This window comes from Neofelis nebulosa, chromosome 7, assembly GCF_028018385.1.
Source record: "Neofelis nebulosa isolate mNeoNeb1 chromosome 7, mNeoNeb1.pri, whole genome shotgun sequence".
In the NCBI taxonomy this organism is placed as follows: Eukaryota; Metazoa; Chordata; class Mammalia; order Carnivora; family Felidae; genus Neofelis; species Neofelis nebulosa.
The window spans coordinates 64,047,054-64,060,742 of NC_080788.1; the positions used below are offsets into that span (position 1 = coordinate 64,047,054).

At 40.0% G+C, this 13,689-nt stretch overlaps 1 protein-coding gene and 1 pseudogene across 3 annotated transcripts in view; both read left to right on the forward strand.

The window, feature by feature from the left end:
- FSIP1 (fibrous sheath interacting protein 1) overlaps window positions 1–13,689 on the forward strand; it is a 197,624-nt gene that overhangs the window by 115,010 nt on the left and 68,925 nt on the right. The gene's annotated exons all lie outside the window — the stretch shown is intronic.
- LOC131518551 (U2 spliceosomal RNA) lies at window positions 1,819–1,951 on the forward strand (annotated as a pseudogene).

A 13,689-nucleotide genomic window follows, 5' to 3' on the forward strand; every position in this document is an offset into this window, starting at 1 on the left:
TTTTTTAATGTTTATTCATTTTTGAGAGACAGACAGACAGGGCCTGAGTGGGGAAGGGGCAGAGAGAGGGAGACTCAGAATCTGAAGCAGGCTTCCAGGCTCTGTGCCGTCAGCATACAGCCTGACGGGGGACTTGAACCCACGAACTGTGAGATCATGACCTGAGCCGAACTCAGATGCTTAACCGACTGAGCCACCCGGGTGCCCCGAATCTTCCATCTATTTAAAAAAATGTTTATTCCTAGTTGCTTGATATTTTTAATGCTATTATACATCATGTCTTGTAAATCATGTATTCTAGCTGCTTATTCCTGGTGTATACAAATGTGATTGGTTTTTGTATATGGATCTTATATCCAGCTATCTTGCTAACCTCTCTTTTTAAAACATTTTTATTTTAAATGTTATTTTAAATTTAAAATTTATTTTAAATTTTATTTTAAAATGTTTATTTATTTTTGAGAGAGACAGAGTGTGAGCTGGGGAGGGGCAGAGGGAGAGGGAGACAGAATCCGAAGCAAGTTCCATGCTCTGAGCTGTCAGCACAGAGCCTGATGTGGGGCTCACACTCACGGACCATGAGATCATGACCTGAGCCGAAGTGCGACGCTTAACCGACTGAGCTCCCAGGTGTCCCTCTTTTTTAAAAAATAGTAACTTATTTGTGGATTCTTTTGGGCTTTCTATGTGTATAATCATCATTGATGTTTTTATTTTCTTCTTTTCCATTATTTGTGCCTTTTTTTCCTGGTACTGTTAAGAACTTCATGACAATGTTGAATAGAATTGATGATAATGGGCGTTCTTTTCTTGTTCTTGTTCTTTTTTTTTTTTTTTTTAATGTTTGTTTATATCTGAGAGTGAGAGAGAGAGACAGAGCGGGAGTGGGGGAGGGGCAGAGAAAGAGATGGAGACAGAATCTTAAGCAGGCTCCAGGCTCTGAGCAGTCAGTGCAGAGCCAGACATGGGGCTCAAACTCATGAGCCATGAAATCATGACCTGAACCAAAGGTGGATGCTTAACTGACTGAGCCACCCAGGTGTCCCCATTGTTTTCTTGTTCTTGATTTCAAAGGCCATACTTCTAATGTTTTCCAATTAAGTGTGATGTTTGTTATAGATTAAAAAAAAATACACCAGGTTAAGGATATTCCCTTCTCTATTCCTAATTACTGTTTTTATCAAGAATTTGCATCAAATTTTATCAAATGCTTTTCTGAATCTACTGATATATCTTTTTTCCCTCATTTAAACTTCTAATATGTTAAATTAAATATACTAGAACTATAAAATAATTCTTTTCAGATATACATGCACAGGGTAAACTATGTATTAAAAAAAATAGTCAGAGGTGTCTGCGTGGCTCAGTTGGTTAAGCGTCCAACTCTTGGTTTTGGCTGAGGTCATGATCTCATGGTTTCATGAGATTGAGCCCTGCGTTGGGCTCTGCACTGACAGCCTGGAGCCTGCTTGGGGTTCTCTCTTTCCCCGCTCTCTCTGCCCCTCCCCCCAAATATGTAAATCTACTTAAAACAAAACAAAACAAAACAAAACAAAACAAAAAGCAGTCAATGGCAAGTACATGATTCAGGATAACAGTTAACACAGGTGGGTAGGGAGAAGCACTTGGGAGACATCAGTGGTTGCTAATGTTCCAGTTCCCATGTCAGGTGGTGAGTTTATGACCATACAGTATAGTATCTAAAGCATACAAATATATGCATAAAAACACAAATGATTAAATACAAAAGCTGATCATGCATAGACCATTAAGGAAAGATAAGCATATGTGTTATGAACTAAGAATTATGATTAATCTATCACTTCTCGGCCTTTTGGCTAGGATCAAGTGAAGAATTATGATTAATCCAATTGTATGATTTAAAAAAAATAAATTCTTATTTGTCTATATCAGACTGTATTGCATTTATTCCTGGGTTGGTAAAAAGTCTTCTTCAAGTGCTGCATTTTCCACTGCTATTGGTTAAGTTCCTCCTCTTTAGATACCTTTTGGCTGTTTGTGGTTGTGAGATTTAATATCATGGCTCACGTGTGCTTTAGGGTCTGCACATACTGAGAGTGAAAAGTTCTGTGATTATCCTGTGCTCTCAATTGTTTAGTCCCCACATTGCAAGATGATTAAATGGCCCTCGTTCTAGGTTGACACTTTGTGTGGAATGCTCTGCAGTGTATAGAGAGCCTGACCCTTTCTTTTGGTTACTTAGACCACACACTTCTGTAATGAACATGCCATGAATTTCTATCCCACCCATCCTATCCATCTCATCCTATCATGTAGGGCTGGGGCATGAGGTTTGTAGCTTTTGGGGAGGACACTCGGAATGTATTTTAGCGGTTACGGACACTTGGAATGAAACAGACTTGGATTTGAATCTTGGCTCTTCTTTTTACCAGCTGTGTGGTCTTTAGAAATTTGAATAACCACTCTGAGCATCAGTAATCCAAAAAATTTGCCTGATATTTTTCTCCCAGGTTGTTGTGTTATAATGTTGTCGATTGTTATTACTATGATGATCATATCAGCATCATGTACAATTAATTTTTGTATCTCCATGCAGCTGGATGAAGTTTCAAGCCACTGACCTGGATTTTCCCTTGAGTGTGCTTAGAGGCACCAGTCGTTTTATTTCCTAAGTTCTGAAAAGAGGCCTAGTGCCAAAATACCCTTACCTTCCTTTTCAACCAGTGCTTTTTCTCTTCTGTCGATTAATGGGGGGAGGGGAGAGACGGGCAGTCATGTCATTCACAGCCAGGCCCTTTCTAAGCAGATACAAGTGTTTGGACTGATCTCAATGCTGAGAACAATGTTAACAGTGATCACCCCAGTACCGAGCACCCCCACAGCAGCTACCGTACTGAATACCGTACCCTCAGAATCTCCCTAGGTTCCAGTCCAATTTCCTAAAACAGATTTTTAAAAATATTTATTTATTGAAGGAGAGAGCACAAGTGGGGGAGGGGCAGAGAGAATGAGGGGCGGGGCAGAGGATCCCAAGCAGACTTCTAGCTGACAGCAGGGAGCCCCATACCAGATGCGAGGAGAGCCAGATGGGGGTTCAAACTAATGAGTTCTGAGATCATGACCTGAGCTGGAGTTGGATGCTCAACCGACTGAGCCACCCAGGCAACCTTTCCAAAGCAGATCTTTGATCTTTATCTTCACACCAGCTCAGCCCTCTAAGCTTCACACCAGCCCTCTAAGTCGGGGGCTTAGAGAGATTCAATAACTGGCCCAGTGTCACACCATTAGTAACTGGCAAAACCAGGAGGCACCCCCTGATCTCTGTGACCAGAACCTACATTCGCAGCCACTTCCTATGCGGATGCGATTGCCTGGACAGTGTTTACATGTCCCTAATTTTTTGGATTTTGGACTTGGAAGTATGTGGAGCCCAGAACTCAGTGGGACCTGGGTGGTTGAATCGTTGGATTCTCTGTGCCTTTTGGGGAAGCCAGCTCCCTGCCCATGCGAGAGATGCTCTGGAAACTTAGGATGCTCTTTAGCCATTTTGAGAGAGAAAGTGAGAGAGGGAGTGGGAGACAGAGAGAGAGAGGATCCCAAGCAGCCTCAGTGCTGTCTGTGCAGAGTTCAACTTGTGGCTCCATCTGGCAAACCGTGAGATCATGACCTGAGGCAAAGTCAAGAGTCGGACAGTCAACCCACTGAGCCCCCCAGGTGCCCCATTTTGGCCATTTTCTACTAAAAGTTGAATCTAAGATGATTCAGTGCTCCGATTGGTAGTTTCTAGAAATTTTCGCATTATTCACTTTGGGTGCGGAGTATTCAGATATGTGGCATTCATGACTATATTTTGGATTTTTAAGTCAGAAAACTAGAGCATTTATAAAAACCTTGGAAAATATCTGTAGTATGCTGAAATAAAGTGAGAACTTAGTAAAAATATGCATTAATGCAGGAATCTGCTGCCCTCACACTAAGCACAAGAGATCTCTGTTGAACCTTGGGAAAAATAAACTTACTCCCTTGGCTTTTATGGGGGTGGCACTAAAATTTGGTAGCTGTGCCCAGCAGTGGGGTAGTGGCATAGAATGAAAACAGTCTGCAGGAGCCTTCAGGTTCTTTAAAACACAACCAACTTAAACATTAGCATAGTCTTTAGAGAATGAATCCCGGATTCTCTAATCCCACACAGACAGTTGAGTTTTTGAAAAAGAGGTTCAACTTAAAAAGTTAGTTTACTCTTCTACTTACCAAGTATTTAATTAAACACAATTAACCAAAGGGTGAGAGAATAAAATTTTCTGTTTAAAATTCTTTCCTTCTTCAGCACACCCCCAAAATTTTAGGAAGTTTTAGGAAGTTTTAGGAAGAATTGTCAAATTTTAGTTTTTGCCCTTGTGCTAGTTCCCTATTTTGATCCAGTTAATATTAAAATGCTCACAAAGCAATTATTATTCATCTTTCAACCTGATGAACAGATTTTCATTGCAGATGAAGTCTGCCCTGTAAATGATTAAACATTAATGAAAACAAGAATCAACCTGATCTGTTTCAACACCTCCATTTCTCTGCGGGAGGTGACATTTTTCTGCCAGTTTGTCCAAGTGCTGCTTTTGCAGCCTCCCTCTTGCTCAAGTAGCGTGTATTTGGCTTTGTTTCGAATTCAGTCGAGAGTATGACTGAGCTTGAAAATGAAAAACAGTATCCTACTTCTCAGATTCTGTTTGTAAGGATGTTGCAGAGTGCTTACAATACATTTGGAAGCTTGTGACTCCAGAGAATTTCTCTGGCATTGCTCAGCATTCAGTATTTACAGCGTATTTCATTTATTGGTAGCATTGAATAACATGCAGGGTAAAATGGCAGCCCTGTTAGGCTTTCCATTTGAACAGCCTTACTAGGATAGCAGCTGACCAAACGCTGACAGCTCTTTCTGCCCATAAAAGAAGTTGGGCTCAGCATTCCAGCTGAACCAATTGACCAATTGACCTTTCTTCAGTCTTCTTTTGTACACCCTTAGGAGAGGAACCATCACCACTCTTTAGTTTATATCCACTATATGGTTCCTTAATTTATTCCTCATACATGAGAGTACATTTCTTTCTGTGTTCATGTGTGGGGCTTTTGGGCCAAATTTGTTTCCTGCGTTTCTGTTTCTGTTTACCAAACAAAGTAGTCACTACTGGAACAGATTTACTCACTCAAACATTGACTGGCACATAAGTGCTCAGTAAACAGTGTTTGAATGAAGAAATGCCGGGCAGTGAATATGGGGACTTTTGGCCTCTCTGCATATCTGATTAAGTGGTCATATATTTAGAGATTTGATTTCCTTTCATATCACTGCTATCTATGTCATGTTTTAAAAATTTCCTTTCCCTGGATAGTTTAAAATTCCAGCATTTAAACATTACCTCCAGATTTAGATAAAGGTAAAATTGTAGCATTGGCTATAAGCAAGCAGGGAAATATATTAATTTCCAGTTTCCAGTAAGGTTGGAGGAAAAGACTTTCTTAGAATGAGCATGATTGTACTCTGACAGGAGCACTGAAATTAAATGGCTCTCACTGCGTAACACCTTGGCAGTCACGCATAAGTGCATCTTCTTTCTCTTACTGATTTTACGTATTGTGCTTTGCTGGCAAAAATGCTGATTGTTTATTCGCTGATGTCAAACAGCTATAGAACCAGCTTTGTGTCGTGCATTGAAAACCAGACTGAACAATATCACATTTTCTGGTTATTGTATTTGTTTTTGGATTCTTTTAATTGCACGTGCACATATAACAGTAACCCTATTGACGGTATGAATTCCCGTTTTCTATTTGGGAATTGATTTCGCAAGAGACAGTTGAAAGTTTGTGCTCTGTAAGTAGAGAACGATAAGTCCTTTGAATAACAACCTGAGATAATCTATTATCATGAGAATACATGCTTTATTGCTTTTTTTTTTTTTGACGTATAGGTTTTTGTTTTGATATGACATGTGATATGAAGGGAAATGTTCCCTGTAAACTCCTAAGTTTAAGAGTTGGGTTTGCAGAGAGGCCGTAAGTTCCCTTCTGTTTTGGTTACAGCAGGAATATCATCTATTTTTAACACGGTCGCTCTCTGCCATACAGTGTGGTGACACGGCAGTGCCATCGCACGACACTGTCATTTTACTAGAAATGCCGCTTTAATTTTATCCTTTTATTTTTAGCTTCATAACTTCCTCACAAAGCTATCTGGAATAAAGAGTCAAATGTTCAAGCATGACATTTACGTTCACTTGAGATTTGTCAAAAGCATCCGCCAGGACTTGATTTGCTTAAAACGTGAAATAAAAATATACCTATGTTAATTAAGAGAACAATTTCAAATCCAGTTACTCCACAGTAACCTGAGTTCTTGGCATTTCAAATATGCAGTTAAGTTTTATGTTGACCCAGTTAATGTTCCCAAAGTCAATGGAGTGAGGCAACTTGGATTCTCTAGAATCGGTGTGGAGATGGAATTTGGGGTGCAAGATGGTTACTAGGAATTGCCACCTATAAAAGGGAAGGGGGGGCAGGGAAGGTTTAGGTAGAGGGAGGCTGATGTTGGCTGATGTTGGCTCAAGTGACCGGCCTTGCTCGGTCACCAAAGGCAGGCCACCCTGGAGAACCTGTGATCTCCAGCAAGAGGCTCTCGGCTGCTGAGGCCCATGGAAGAGCCACCTGCTAGAGACTGTCTGCTGACCACACTCACCACAGCTGGGCAGAAAGTCTTTCTTGATGTGAGGGACTGAGCTCCACCACATGGGACTCTTATAACTATTATTAACAACAGTACATAGATTTTATATAGTCATATCGTTGTCTTCATCTGATCAGTGAAAAATGGAGGCCAAACAATTTGCTTAAGATCTTGTGGTTAATTCAGAGCAGAGCTAGGAAGACTAACTTATATGTCCTATTCTCTTAGCCTTTGGTAAACTGACATCACGCTGTGATGGCTGTATTATTCTTTCATAAATAATTTTTTTTAATGTTTATTTAGTTTTGAGACAGAGACAGAGCGTGAACAGGGGAGGGGCAGAGAGAGAGGGAGACACAGAATCCGAAACAGGCTCCAGGCTCTGAGCTGACAGCACAGAGCCCGTCACGGGGCTTGAACCCACCAACCGTGAGATCATGACGCCCAACCGACTGAGCCATCCAGGCGCCCCATGGCTGTATTATTCTTAAATGGGTGTCAGTGTATGTGAAGAAGAAGTGAGCTGCAGGTATGGTAGCTACTCAAGAACTGGTATGGCCAACAAGAAGGGGCACAGGTTTTAGATTCCAGCTGGCTTGGCCTTCTGGTCTGTGTTCTGTCTGGCTCTGTGACAGGCAAGTCTCTCATTCATTCTGACCTTCAGTGTTCTGGTCAGTCAGTCAATAAAAGGAATGAAGTTGATTTGTTGACCGAACAGGGTAGATGAAAGCACATAATACACTGGTGTTCATAGCAGGAAACACCGTACATGCTAATTTTCTTAAATGTCAAAACGAAGTCAACCTGTAAAATGTCAGTAGAGAACTGAAGATCTGAACTTGAAGACAGGGAGAACTTTTCTCCCTCATATTTTTCTTTCATAATTCCCCCATACCTGTAGTGTTAATATATTAGGAAATGAATTGACAGACTTTTCTGAAGAACTTGCTTCTGCGGTGTGAGGCCATTCCAGACAGACATGGGAAGGGCTATTATTAAAAAAAAGGAGAGGAAGGGGGCACCTGGGTGGCTCAGTCAGTTGAGCATCTGGCTTCGGCTCAGCTCGTGATCTCACTGTTTGTGGGTTCGAGCGCCATGTCGGGCTCTGTGCTGACAGCTTGGAGCCTGGAACCTGCTCCGGATTCTGGTCTCCCTCTCTCTTGCCCCTCCCCTGCTCATGCTCTGTCTCTCTCTTTCTCTCTCTCAAAAATAAACATTAAAAATTTTGGAAAAAAAAAAAAAGAGGAAGAAGCACGGAGTGAAAAAGACAGATTAAATCAACAAGTATTCATGGAATGCTTATTATGCAGAGCTTTTTTTGAATTTTAATGGTACAGCTCAATATAGAAGGTAAATGAAAGTACCAGATCTGAGCTCATTAAAAACTGCCGCTTCTCCCTTTTCCACTTCTACTAGCCTTTTGGTTTAGTCTCGGTTATTTTTCTAGGTTTACTGCCGTCGGCTGGTAACTATTTCCCACCTGTCTATGTTATATGTTAGGCGTACCTTCAGCCCATTCTTTATGGAAATTCAAGCCTATTATTTCCTACTTCCAGTTACTTTCATAAAGGTCAAAATACTTGACATTGATGGTTGCCCGGAGCCCGCCAACCTCATCTCTCACTATTTACATTTCCAAACCCAAATCTTCCCCCTCTTTCTGCCTCACTAGGTCTCCCAATAGGCTTTGGCCCTTTTGCTTTGGGCCTTTGCCCATACTGATTCCTAATCTGGTAGTGCTCTTTCTCTTTCCTTCTGGTTAACTGCCACTTGGTGTATTTTTTTCTTCCTTTGGGAAGGCTTTTGCTAATCCCTGGACTAGACTGGGTCACCCTCTTACTTTCCTCTAATACTCCCTCTTAGGATTGATCCCAGGAGGTAATTACTTGCTGTGTGCGTGTGACAGTCTTCTCTCCTATCAGATTTAGCTCCACATGGGCTCAGTACTAGTTCTGTTTTGGCTCCGCCAAGCACAGTCCTGGCAGGGAGGGAGTCATTGAACCTTTTTGAGTGAAGGACTTAGAAGGCTCACATAAGTCTCTCTTGTTCAGCCTGTGCTTCCTACCTCACTGTTTGGGCTCTCTAAGTTTAGACGTAGGTCAGTGTAAATATCCCTACATTAAGCTCCACATTTGCTACCACAAAGACTAAGAATGAAGCCTTTGCTCTGATGTCTCCAATTAAAAAAAAAAAAAAATCCTTACCGTTTCTTAAACCTAGTATGTTTTGTTTCATTTTATTATTTTTATGTATATTTTAGTGCATGTCACTGTGTCAGGTTAAAAAGTCATGGTACTTTGATTTATTTAAAAAATTATTTTCCGGGGCGCCTGGGTGGCGCAGTCGGTTAAGCGTCCGACTTCAGCCAGGTCACGATCTCGCGGTCCGCGAGTTTGAGCCCCGCGTCAGGCTCTGGGCTGATGGCTCAGAGCCTGGAGCCTGTTTCTGATTCTGTGTCTCCCTCTCTCTGCACCTCCCCCGTTCATGCTCTGTCTCTCTCTGTCCCAAAAATAAATAAAAAAACGTTGAAAAAAAAAATTTAAAAAAAAAATTATTTTCCTTACTCGAGCCATTGAATTATGAGAAATGATATCTTCAAATATTATTATTAAAAAAAATGTTTAAGGACTTGATTTGTGAGAGAGGGAGAATCAAGCCCTTCATCCACATCCTAGAAGCTTTGCTAATCTAATGTTTTTCCTCGGACCAAAAGCTCTTTTTACAGTGCCCGGTGTTTTATAAGTAAGAGCTTGAGGGGAGAGTGGAAATAGGTGGTTTGCTTACAACAAACAGCACATGTAAACGTTCTCATAATAAGTGCATTTCTTGGCCATTTTATGCTGGTATGAGTTCAGGCTGGGCTACTTTAAAATGGACATCTTCTATTTTTATAGGAAACACATGGAATGTCTGGAATTCTTCTTAGAAAAAGGAATCCGTGCATCCTGCTGCGAAGCAGCCAAGTACTTGCTTTTTGTTAGTTGTGGTCTTAGACTTCAATTCTAAAGGCATCCTGAAAATCAGACATGATTGACTGAAGTTCAGTTTTGCTTCTTCAACTGAAAATGAGAAGGACTATACATTTGATTTGAAAAATTTGAAAATTTGTGTTTCGTTCACTTTGGTAGGTAGTCTGTTCAGCTGGCCATTTTGTCTTTGCGTTTTATTTTGAAACCATTTACTTTACAAAGCTTCCCAGGTGGATATTTATTTTCACTTTGAATAAATTAACACAATGGGTAATTTAACTTAAGCGTTGTGTCTTTGACATTTCAGTGGTTCCTGTATATGAATGGCAGAACTCGTGAACTGAAAAATAGTTGTGATTCTTCATGCAAATAACAATATTGAAATCATAATAAGAGTAACTTTATTTGGAAGCTTTCGTATCTTTTTTTATCAATATTAAAACTACTTCTTGCAAATTGCAGGCTTACCAGTTTGCAGATAATGTTAGTCTGAGTCTTGGCCATGTTATTCTGCAATATATGTCAATGGTACCAGAAACGAGACTGGCTGAGTTTTTAGTCACACAGACATTGCTTTATTTTATTTTATTTTGTTTTATTTTATTTTATTTTATTTTATTTTACTTTATTTTATTTTCAGTACAGCCTATGATAGATTGATAGAGTTGATTATCAAAGTTGATTAAGGTAGAGTTTCTTCCTTCACTGTTTATTCTTTTCATGATTAACCAGAAGCTCCAAATTGCTGATACTTGATTTAATTTTTAAATCTACTGGTTAATAAATATGTGAGATTCATCTAAGAGCATCCGTTTTCACATTTCACATTTCACAGAGTGGAACCTCTCTTGGGAAACACAAGAATTTAAGAAAAAAAGGGAATTCAGTGTTTTTCTTGCATAATCATGATCTTGTAGGAATCCACATGGAAAAGTAGCTATTGTATTGTGAGGGTTTTTTTTTTTTTTTTTTAAGAGTGGCTTTTGTTTAGCCCTATGTGGTATGACGGGGGGGGGGGGGGGGGAATCTTGTTTGTTCTTATTAATCGCTCCCCCCCTTACATTTTTAGTATAATTAATTAATTAAAACTTTATTCTGCTTTTGTTAACAGACTAAAGTTATCATCTACCTTCACAATAGCAAAAAACTTGAAATCTAAGGGTGTGGATTGGTGGACAATGAAAGGTCTTATAGGTCTTGGTGAGATAAAGACTAGTTAATTGACTTCACCATGGTCTTAGTCTATGGCATCGGGGGAAAAACATTTTCAGTTTTCAGTGTTTTCATTACAGACTCAGATAATCTTTCCAGTAAATTAAGTGGTCCTTTACTTGTCAACTTTATGTCTAAATGACTTTTGTTGCAAATAAAGAAGAGTCTTTTTTTGTTGTTATTCATTAAACAGATATTTTAGCGTACACATTTCTTGTGAAAAAACAGGAGATGAGTTGGAACTTAACTCATAAAGGAGTTTTGGACTTTACTCCCAATATAGTTAAAGAAACTTATGAACTCATTCAGGCATGGATTTGGAATTCAACAAGTGGTAAATAATAAGGCACAGCCTCTCCTCTTAGTATCTTGTTTTGTAGTTTTGGAATGACAGTCAAAATAAGGGAGAGTATATATTTTTAAAGTTCCTCCTGTGTTGTGGGAGGGATACAAATGTTATACAGTGATTAATTTTCCCTGGATGTAGTGGGGATCATGCTACTTGGCTAGTGCTGGTGATAGGAGTGGCGGGAGAAGAGGATGTAATTTTCAACAAATATTCAAGGAATTTTTATGGCACACTTACTGCATGACAGCACTCTGTGTGTTGGAGAGCCAGTGTGAACAAGGCAATATCTCTGCTCTCATGGAACTTATATTTTAGGGAGAGGAAATAGTAGTATTTTTTAAGGTAGAGTGGAGGGAAGTTATTTCTGGATGTCTCTGTGCTTTCTCCCCTTGGACAAGTCAGTGATGCCTTCTGGAGGGTCAAGAGTACATGCGGAGGTGAGGGGCTTAGCTTTGATTGGAGGAGGAGCACCTCTCCCTGGCAATAGCAGAGAGGAAGGGAAAATGGGAATTGATGGAAGGGTTAGTAATCTGATGGTGGGACGTTCTTTTCTTTTTAATTTTAATTTAATTTTAATTTCTAAAATTTAAATTCAAGTTAGTTAAACATACAGCATAGTCTTGGTTTCAGGAGTAGGACCCAGTGATTCATCTCTTACATATGACACCCAGTGCTCATCCCAAAAAGTGCCCTCCTTAATGCCCATCACCCATTTAACCCATCCCTCCACCCACCTCCCCTCCAGCAACCCTCAGTTTGTTCTTTGTATTTAAGAGTCTCTTATGGTTTGTGAGAGTGGGACTTTCCAAAGCTCTTCTCTGGAATCTCAAAAAACAAGAACACAAGACACCAAATGAATACACAAACAAAAAGCAGAATCAGGTCTGTAGATACAGAAAACAAACTGATGGTTGCCAGAGGGGCGGCAGGGGAGGACGGGCACAATGGGTGAAGGGGAGTGGGAGATACAGGCTTCCAGTTTTAGAACGAATAAGTCTCAAGAGTCAAAGGCACAGCATAGGCAACACAGTCAATGGTACTCTAAAATAGCATAGCATGGTGATAGATGGTAGCCACGCTTGTGGTGAGCAGAGCATAACGAACAAACCTGTGGCATCACTGTGTTGCACACCCCAGACTAAGGTAACACATGTGCCAACTCTACTCAAATAAAAAAAAAAAAAAAAAAAGAAAAGAAAAAAGAGCTCTTACCTAAACGCTTTTGTTTTCCCAGCAAAATCGAGTGAGGTCATCAGCCAAGGTGAGGTTCACGTGTGTGTTGGGGTGGTGGAAGGAGAGAAGAGCAGGTGTGACGTAGTTGGTTGAGACAGAGCCAGATTTCTGGGCCGTGTTAGGGTGAACAATCACGAATCTAAAATAAAGTAATTCTGCTTACTTTGATTTTTCTGTATGAATAGGCTAGTACTATTTGGCCTCTTGGCTGCAGGTTGATGTTTGGGTTCATTCAGGACTGAAGTTTTTTTTTTTTTAATTTTTTTTAACGTTTATTTATTTTTGAGACAGAGAGACAGAGCATCAACAGGGGAGGGGCAGAGAGAGAGGGAGACACAGAATCTGAAACAGGCTCCAGGCTCTGAGCTGTCAGCACAGAGCCCAACGCGGGGCTTGAACTCACGGACCATGAGATCATGACCTGAGCCGAAGTCGGACGCTTAACCGACTGAGCCACCCAGGCGCCCCAGGACTGAAGTTTTGATGGACTACAAGTCCATTTGATGAATGAATGGATTATTGACCCATTTTATGTAGGTCTTAGGAATACCAAATATTTTAAAAAATCCTTTAAGATGTGCCCATTTAGCCAAAATTGTAACAGATTTCTTAATTCTAATTCTTTTTAAGCATAAAGACTTTTGCAAGTTGACATCAAAAAAATGCCTCACCCTTTTCCAATGACATGTCAATTCATTAGCCTGCTTTTAAATGAAATAAATTACATCAGGTAAGACCATTACTGCTGAATGATTTTTAGATTTTGAAGAATAATACAATTTTAGTAATACAAAAAATCTGCTTACTGCCAGGGCTGTCTCAATGTGAAGACCCTCTCCCCCAACTCTTGCGTGTTATTTCATGGTTGCACTCCTCTGCATTTATTTCTTTTAATAGTCCTTTAACGTTTTCAATTCCCAAAGCTTTTAGTTACCCTTAGGAATGGATCCAAAATCAGCGACAGAAATTAATAGACGTTACCTTTGAACAATACTTTGTTACATTCCATTGCACAATATCTATCTCCATAAAATTCTTTTCTTGCCAGTGAAGTACAGTTTAAATAGCACATAGGATCACCGGATAATGCCTGAAGAAACATTCTTAAAGCCTAGTTATCCCGTTAAGACTTTTGCCTATTTCCTTTTTATCTCCCCTTGGACAATGTTTTATCCTGGAAATTAATTCTGCAACCCCTTTTGTTTCATACCTTATTTTTCCAATAC